This window comes from Procambarus clarkii, chromosome 79 (assembly GCF_040958095.1).
Source record: "Procambarus clarkii isolate CNS0578487 chromosome 79, FALCON_Pclarkii_2.0, whole genome shotgun sequence".
Lineage (NCBI taxonomy): Eukaryota > Metazoa > Arthropoda > Malacostraca > Decapoda > Cambaridae > Procambarus > Procambarus clarkii.
The window spans coordinates 2,898,361-2,908,360 of NC_091228.1; positions in this window are offsets into that span (position 1 = coordinate 2,898,361).

A 10,000-nucleotide genomic window follows, 5' to 3' on the forward strand; every position below is an offset into this window, starting at 1 on the left:
TATGGAAATGGGATCAGGTGACAGGAGACCAAAGGGACAGTACACAATGAAGGGGAACAGCCTACCTGTAACGATTCGAGAAAGAGACCTGGGAGTGGATGTGACACCTAATCTAACTCCTGAGGCACATATAAATAGGATAACGACAGCAGCGTACTCTACACTGGCGAAAATTAGAACTTCATTCAGAAACCTAAATGAGGAAGCTTTTAGGGCGCTTTACACTGCCTACGTGAGACCCGTCTTAGAGTATGCCGCGCCATCATGGAGCCCCCACCTGAAGAAACACATAAAGAAACTGGAGAAGGTTCAGAGGTTTGCGACGAGGCTTGTCCCAGAGCTACGAGGGATGGGATATGAAGAGCGGCTGAAGGAACTGAACCTTACGACACTAGAGAAAAGAAGGGAGAGAGGAGATATGATAGGTACATATAAAATACTCAGGGGAATTGACAAAGTGGAAATAGATCAAATGTTCACACGTAATAATAACAGAACGAGGGGACATGGGTGGAAACTGGAAACTCAGATGAGTCACAGAGATGTTAGGAAGTTTTCTTTTAGCGTGAGAGTAGTAGAAAAATGGAATGCACTTGGGGAACAGGTTGTGGAAGCAAATACTATTCATACTTTTAAAACTAGGTATGATAGGGAAATGGGACAGGAGTCATTGCTGTAAACAACCGATAGCTAGAAAGGCGGGATCCAAGAGTCAATGCTCGATCCTGCAAGCACATATAGGTGAGTACATATAGGTGAGTACACACACGTAAGCGGGGTCCAAGAGCAAGAGCTCGATCCTACAAGCACAAATAGGTGAGTACACACAAACTATTCAACTCTAGTGGGACACGAACAAGGGGACACAGGTGGAAACTGAGTACCCACATGAGCCACAGAGACGTTAGAAAGAACTTTTTCAGTGTCAGAGTGGTTAGTAAATGGAATGCATCAGGCAGTGATGTGGTGGAGGCTGACTCCATACACAGTTTCAAATGTAGATATGATAGAGCCCAGTAGGCTCAGGAACCTGTACACCAGTTGATTGACAGTTGAGAGGCGGGACCAAAGAGCCAGAGCTCAACCCCCGCAAACACAACTAGGTGAGTACACACACACTACTCTAGCATAATTCAAATTAAAAAAATAATGAGGCTTTTAGATCACTGTATACCGCCTATGTGAGGTCAGTCTTAGAATATGCCGCACCATCCTGGAGCCCCATCTGAAAAAACACCTAAGGAAGCTCGAGAAACTGCAGAGGTTTGCAACGAGACTCGTCCCAGAGCTGCGAGGGATGAGGTACAAAGACTGAAGGAGCTAAACCTGACCTCGTTAGGAAGGAGAGAGAGAGGGGACATGATACAGACGTATAAAATACTTAAGAGGGATTGACAGGGTGGAGATAGAGGAAATGTTTACCAGGATTAACAATAGAGCAGAGGGGAGGGGCACGGATGGAAGCTTGAGACACAGATGTGTAAGTCCAGCCCCCAGCCCCCAGCCCAGCGCCCAGCAGGACACAGCCCTGAGCCCAGCGCCCAGCAGGACACAGCCCTCAGCCCAGCGCCCAGCAGGACACAGCCCTCAGCCCAGCGCCCAGCAGGACACAGCCCTCAGCCCAGCACCCAGCAGAACCCAGCCCCCAGCCCAGCACCCAGCAGAACACAGCCCTTAGCCCAGCGCCCAGCAGGACACAGCCATCAGCCCAGCGCCCAGCAGAACACAGCCCTCAGCCCAGCACCCAGCAGAACACAGCCCTCAGCCCAGCGCCCAGCAGAACAAAGCCTAATCACACACTCCTGAATCGTAACAGTGAACAAAGTTGAAGTGTTCAGTAAACTACGAAAAACATGCAACTGAACACTTCCCATAACTCAGTAACAACACACTCCCCAATAGGAAGAAAACCCGCTGGGTTGTTCATCCTGTCACTTGTACCCAGACACAGCTGGGACTTGCTTAACTGTCTCAAGTGAACAGCTCCTCAAATAACAAGATTAACATTTGACGTCAAGAAAACGGTCAATTTAAAGTGGTCTCTCCTAACCTACCAGAGGACCCACAACAGAAAACGGGACAAGTACGTCACTTTCGCCAGCCGCTTCCATATTCCAGTACGACAATTTATTGGCCCTAGGTAACGCATGCGAACGAAATGCGACGTTCTTTGTAGAACAGATTCGGCTCTTTCCATACTCTCGATGACGTCACAGAATCTTACCAATCGATCAAAAATTATCGATTCAGAAGTTTAAACTAAGTATAATATATATCCAAGTGATTGGATGTATAATATATTGATTGGGCACCATTCCTTCCCCCCGTCCCATCCCTAATCCTTATCCTGACCCCTTCCCAGTGCTATATAGTCTAATGGCTTAGCGCTTTCCCCCTGAGTCTTCCCTTCCCCTTAAGTGTACTATACAAACTAGTACAAGAATTAACAATTTAACAAATCAAATAATTAAGATGCCAAAAGCTATCTACGACAGTCTAGAGGAACGTGCGATACACGCCATAAACACAATACACAGACGTGGTTATTATATACACAAATATACCCTTGGTTATATACACAAATATACCCTTGGTTATATACACAAATACACCCTATACAAATATTGTAGGGCCTCGTAGCCTGGTGGATAGCGCGCAGGACTCGTAATTCTGTGGCGCGGGTTCGATTCCCGCACGAGGCAGAAACAAATGGGCAAAGTTTCTTTCACCCTCAATGCTCCTGTTACCTAGCAGTAAAATAGGTACCTGGGTGTTAGTCAGCTGTCACGGGCTGCTTCCTGGGGGTGGAGGCCTGGTCGAGGACCGGGCCGCGGGGACACTAAAAAGCCCCGAAATCATCTCAAGATAACCTCAAGATAAGATAACCCTTGATTATATACACAAATACACCCTTGAATATATACACAAATATACCCTTAGTTATATACACAAATACAGATAAATACTAATGAAGTAAAACCAACACCCATTAAAATTGTCACTTCCTTAAATATTTCAATAAAGTACCAATAAGGAGAGACCATTCACTTCAGTAATGATCAAACTATTCACCAATAATAATGTCACTGCGTTTAAGAAACTCGGCCTAACCAAACCACGTAATGGAACGTTAACTAAAGAAAAAGTTCCCTATTAAGGCTACTAATAGCTCGGTCGATAGAGCTTCCCTGGAAACACAAACCGAAACTGTCTCTATTTTCCGCTTGTTACAATTTGTAATAAAGTTGTTACATATTGACTTAACGTGTTTATGACGTATTAGAACGTTGTTACAACTTGCTGTATTGGTTGTTATAACTGGTTAGGAGGTGTTAAAACTTGTTCGAACGTTGTACCAACGTCGTAGTTTCGGTGTGTGTTTGGCGGGTTGGGCGCCCAACACACGTGGGGATCAGGGTTCGAGTCTCCTAGAACCCAGGTTAATGTTAAACATAGTTCCGTTAACTAAAAATCATTCGCCTCAGTTGATTTGGTTAACCCAGCTCTCGTGACGCAGTGTTGCCAGATGTGTTTGTAAACACTTCTTCTTCGACTAGTTATACAATCCAAAAGCAATACAATATAATTATATAATAAGCAAGTAAGGCTTTGTAATACATCTATCGACCTCTATACACACTTTGCAATGTGTAATGTATTTAGGGCAGTCTTAAATCACACACACAATCAGTGTTATTTGAGACGTGACAAGCCTGGCCTCGGGCCGGGCTTCGGGAGTAGGAGAACTCCCAGAACCCCATCAACCAGGTATATGTGGGCCTGCGGGCCGCTCCAAGCAACAGCCTGGTGGACCAAACTCTCACAAGTCAAGCCTGGCCTCGGGCCGGGCTTGGGGAGTAGAAGAACTCCCAGAACCCCATCAAGCAGGTATATGTGGGCCTGCGGACCGCTCCAAGCAACAGCCTGGTGGACCAAACTCTCACAAGTCAAGCCTAGCCTCGGGCCGGGCTTGGGGAGTAGAAGAACTCCCAGAACCCCATCAACCAGGTATCAACCAGGTGGACAAAGACAAACTCTTCAGCACAGGTGGGACACGAACAAGGAGACACAGGTGGAAACTTAGTACCCAAATGAGCCACAGAGACGTAAGAAGGAACTTTTTCAGTGTCAGAGTAGTTAACAGGTGGAATGCATTAGGCAGTGATGTGGTGGAGGCTGACTCCATACACAGTTTCAAGTGTAGATATGATAGAGCCCAATAGGCTCAGGAACCTGTACACCAGTTGATTGACAGTTGAGAGGCGGGACCAAAGAGCCAGAGCTCAACCCCCACAAGCACAACTAGGTGAGTACACACACACACACACACACACACACACACACACACACACACACACACACACACACACACACACACACACACACACACACACACACGCACACACACCCGCGACGTTGTGTACACAGTCACATTGAGTGCACACCACACAAGAGATATGTGCAGACATCTACACATAAGAGCCTGTTCAAACACGTAAACATCGCTCCCTCTAACTCGGCACACATGCATATCATTAGCATACTGATTTGTATATCACACACACACACACACACACACACACACACACACACACACACACACACACACACACACACACACACACACACACACACACAACAAATGGTTGACAAATGGAATGCATTAGGAAGTGATGTGGTGGAGGCTGACTCCATACACAGTTTCAAGTGTAGATATGACAGAGCCCGATAGGCTCAGGAATCTGTACACCTGTTGATTGACGGTTGAGAGGCGGGACCAAAGAGCCAGAGCTCAACCCCCGCAAACACAACTAGGTGAGTACTAGGTGAGTACACACACACACACACACACACACACACACACACACACACACACACACACACACACACACACACACACACACACATACACACACACACAGCCTCGTAGCCTGGTGGATAGCGCGCAGGACTCGTAATTCTGTGGCGCGGGTTCGATTCCCGCACGAGGCAGAAACAAATGGGCAAAGTTTCTTTCACCCTGAATGCCCCTGTTACCTAGCAGTAAATAGGTACCTGGGAGTTAGTCAGCTGGCACGGGCTGCTTCCTGGGGTGTGTGTGTGTGGTGTGGGAAAAAAAAAAAAGTAGTTAGTAAACAGTTGATTGACAGTTGAGAGGCGGGCCGAAAGAGCAAAGCTCAACCCCCGCAAAAACACAACTAGTAAACACACACACACACACACTGTTAGTTCTGGGACTAGTCTAGTGGCATACCTCTGAACTTTTTCCAGCTTCTTCTTGTGCTTGACAAGGTACGGGCTCCATGCTGGGGCCGCATACTCCAGCGGCATTATTGACAGTTGAGAGGCGGGACCAAAGAGCCAAAGCTTAACCCCCGCAAGCACAATTAGCTGAGTACACACACAAGAAGTTGCCAGAGGGAGCAGACTCGTTCCTCTCAATGTTTGCCGATGATGCAAAAATTATGAGGAGGATTAAGTCAGGGAAAGATAGTATGAAATTACAAGACGACCTAGACAAACTGAAGGAATGGTACAATAAATGGCTACTAAAGTTCAACCCGAGTAAATGTAAGGTAATGAAACTAGGCAATGGAAACAGGAGGCCAGATACAGGATACCGAATGGGAGATGAAATCCTTCATGAAACGGACAGAGAGAAAGATCTAGGAGTTGATATCACACCAAACCTGTCTCCTGAAGCCCACATAAAAAGAATAACATCAGCGGCGTATGCGAGGCTGGCTAACATCAGAACAGCCTTCAGGAACCTGTGTAAGGAATCATTCAGAATCTTGTACACCACATATGTAAGACTAATCCTGGAATATGCGGCCCCAGCATGGAGCCCGTACCTTGTCAAGCACAAGACGAAGCTTGAAAAAGTTCAGAGGTATGCCACTAGGCTAGTCCCAGAACTAAGAGGCATGAGTTACGAGGAAAGGCTGCGGGAAATGCACCTTACGACACTGGAAGACAGAAGAGTAAGGGGAGACATGATCACCACAAACAAAATTCTCAGGGGAATTGACAGGGTAGACAAGGATGGATTATTTAACACTGGAGGGACGCGAACAAGGGGACACAGGTGGAAACTGAGTGCCCAAATGAGCCACAGGGACGTTAGAAATAACTTTTTGCAGTGTCAAAGTAGTTAGTAAATGGAATGCATTAGGAAGTGATGTGGTGGAGGCTGACTCCATACACAGCTTCAAGTGTAGATATGATTGAGCCCAGTAGGCTCAGGAACCTGTACACCAGTTGATTGACAGTTGAGAGGCGGGACCAAAGAGCCAAAGCTCAACCCCCGCAAGCACAACTAGGTGAATACACACACAATGACTGGGGCCTAGCGGCTGAGTGGACAGCACTCTGGGGTCGTAGTCCTAAGGACCCGGGTTCGATTCCCGGTCGATGCGGAAAGAAATAGGCATAGTTTCTTTTACCCTGATGCAACTGTTCTCCTAGCAGTAAATAGGTACCTGGGAGTTAGACAGTTGCTACGGGCTGCTTCCTGGGGATGTGTAACAAAAAGGAGGCCTGGTCGAGGACCGGGCCGCGGGGACAATAAAGCCCCGAAATCACCTCAAGATAAGGGACAAACATGCCGAACAAACCTACTAGAGTTCCGTAATATAAGAACATTTTACAAGGTTATCATAATAAAAAAATTTTTTATTCGGCTAAAAGTACACAGAAGATGAGTTACAATTATTAAATATGTGCATAGGTGACATACTTAACATAATAGATACCCTTAAAAAGATTCATAGAAAACACCGACCTTACCTAACCTACTTAGTATCTTAAGATAAGCATCTTATTGCTTCGTAATTACAATTATTACCTAACCTATAATAGGTATAGGTTAAGTAATAATTGTAATTACGAAGCAATAAGATGCTTATCTTAACATACTAAGTAGGTTAGGTAAGGTCGGTGTTTTCTATGAATATTTTTAAGGGTATCTATTATGTTAAGTATGTCACCTATGCACATATTTAATAAGTCAATATTGACTTATTAAATTTGCGAGAACGGGTTGATTACAAACATAATGTTGGATTTATAGACATATTCAGCTGTTTTGTCATTGTCAGGAGCTAATACACATCCAACACACATATACATAAACATGTATGTATATCACGAAAATAAACACGTGATTAAGAATGTGACAATGTCAGACCACGGAGGAAAATGAAACAGGAAATTTCCTTAAGTACTTTCGTATATTAAATACATCTTCAGAAGGAATGAAGATGAAAATACATCTTCCTTCTGAAGATGTATTTAATATACGAAAGTACTTAAGGAAATTCCCGTTTCATTTTCCTCCGTGGTCTGACATTGTCATACATAAACATGTATGTATCCCTGGGTATACATACATGTTTGTATGTATACCCAGGGAGCCAAAGCTCCCACACCTATATACTACGGGAATTAAACCTCACTTCGCTGGAAGACAGAAGAGTTAGGGGGGACATGAACACCACATTCAAGATTCTGAAGGGGATTGATAGGGTAGATAAAGACAGTCTATTTAACACAAGGGGAACACGCACAAGGGGACACAGGTGGAAACTGAGTGCCCAAATGAGCCACAGAGATATTAGAAAGAACTTTTTTAGTGTCAGAGTGGTTAACAAATGGAATGCATTAGGAAGTGATGTGGTGGAGGCTGACTCCATACACAGTTTCAAGTGTAGATATGACAGAGCCCGATAGGCTCATGAATCTGTACACCTGTTGATTGACGGTTGAGAGGCGGGACCAAAGAGCCAGAGCTCAACCCCCGCAAACACAACTAGGTGAGTACAACTAGGTGAGTACATAAACCGGAACAGGTAGGTAGGGAGGGGGGGGAAGCTGTGAGGGAGGGAGGGAAGCTGAGAGGGAGGGAGGGAAGCTGAGAGGGAGGGAGGGAAGCTGTGAGGGAGGGAGTAGGTAGGGAGGGGGAAGGGTAGAGAGAGGGAGATAGAGATGAGGGAGGCGTTAGGAAGGGGTCACGTGAGGTAGGGGTGGGGGGGGGGTAATGAGGGGTGCTGCTTGTGAGGGGAACACGTCCACAACAGCCTGGGAGATCTGAGAGCTGGGGGCTGGGAGCTAGGAACTGGGGAGAGCAGCAAGACCAAGTCATCACAGCTCACTAGATCACCAACGGAACATAAACAGGAAAATTTACCCCACAAATTCCTAGACAATTTGCAGTACAAATATTCTTCAAGTGAACTCCAAACGACCGAAGATTGATAAAGATTAAGCCACCCAAGACTTGGCACGGGCATGAATAGCCCGTAAGAACGACTGAAGATGCAATCTTGATGATAACGACTTACCAGCCTCCACGACGTCATCAAACTCATCAGGAGACGCCATCCGCAATGTAAGGAGCACAAACCATCTTTTTAGATTACGGGCTATTCATGCCCGTGCCACCTTTTGCGTGGCTTAATCTTCATCAATCAATCAATCTTTTTACAGCCAAAACTCCCAACCAACGTCAGACAACTCCACTATTGCAAACCAAGCCATGGACCAGATTCACGAAGCAGTTACGCAAGCACTTACGAACCTGGGACCCAGATTCACGAAGCAGTTACGCAAGCACTTACGAACCTGGGACCCAGATTCACGAAGCAGTTACGCAAGCACTTATGAACCTGGGGCCAGATTCACGAAGCAGTTACGCAAGCACTTATGAACCTGGGGCCAGATTCACGAAGCAGTTACGCAAGCACTTATGAACCTGGGGCCAGATTCACGAAGCAGTTACGCAAGCACTTATGAACCTGGGGCCCAGATTCACGAAGCAGTTACGCAAGCACTTATGAACCTGGGACCCAGATTCACGAAGCAGTTACGCAAGCACTTATGAACCTGGGACCCAGATTCACGAAGCAGTTACGCAAGCACTTATGAACCTGGGACCCAGATTCACGAAGCAGTTACGCAAGCACTTACGCACCTGGGGCCCAGATTCACGAAGCAGTTACGCAAGCACTTGCGAACGTGTACATCTTTCCTCAATCTTTGACGGCTTTGGTTACATTTATTAAACAGTTTACAAGCATGAAAACTTGTCAATCAACTGTTGTTATTGTTATAAACAGCCTCCTGGTGCTTCGGAGCTCATTAACTGTTTAATAATTGTAAACAAAGCCGCCAAAGTTTGAGAAAAGATGGACAGGTTCCTAAGTGCTTGCGTAACTGCTTCGTGAATCTGGCCCCAGGTTCGTAAGTGCTTGCGTAACTGCTTCGTGAATCTGGCCCCAGGTTCGTAAGTGCTTGCGTAACTGCTTCGTGAATCTGGCCCCAGGTTCGTAAGTGCTTGCGTAACTGCTTCGTGAATCTGGCCCCAGGTTCGTAAGTGCTTGCGTAACTGCTTCGTCAATCTGACCCCAGGTTCATAAGTGCTTGCGTAACTGCTTCGTGAACCTGGCCCCAGGTTCCTAAGTGCTTGCGTAACTGCTTCGTGAACCTGGCCCCAGGTTCCTAAGTGCTTGCGTAACTGCTTCGTGAACCTGGCCCCAGGTTCGTAAGTGCTTGCGTAACTGCTTCGTGAATCTGGCCCCAGGTTCGTAAGTGCTTGCGTAACTGCTTCGTGAATTTGGCCCCAGGTTCGTAAGTGCTTGCGTAACTGCTTCGTGAATCTGGCCCCAGGTTCGTAAGTGCTTGCGTAACTGCTTTGTGAATCTGGCCCCAGGTTCGTAAGTGCTTGCGTAACTGCTTCGTCAATCTGACCCCAGGTTCATAAGTGCTTGCGTAACTGCTTCGTGAACCTGGCCCCAGGTTCCTAAGTGCTTGCGTAACTGCTTCGTGAATCTGGCCCCAGGTTCCTAAGTGCTTGCGTAACTGCTTCGTGAACCTGGCCCCAGGTTCCTAAGTGCTTGCGTAACTGCTTCGTGAACCTGGCCCCAGGTTCGTAAGTGCTTGCGTAACTGCTTCGTGAATCTGGCCCCAGGTTCGTAAGTGCTTGCGTAACTGCTTCGTCAAT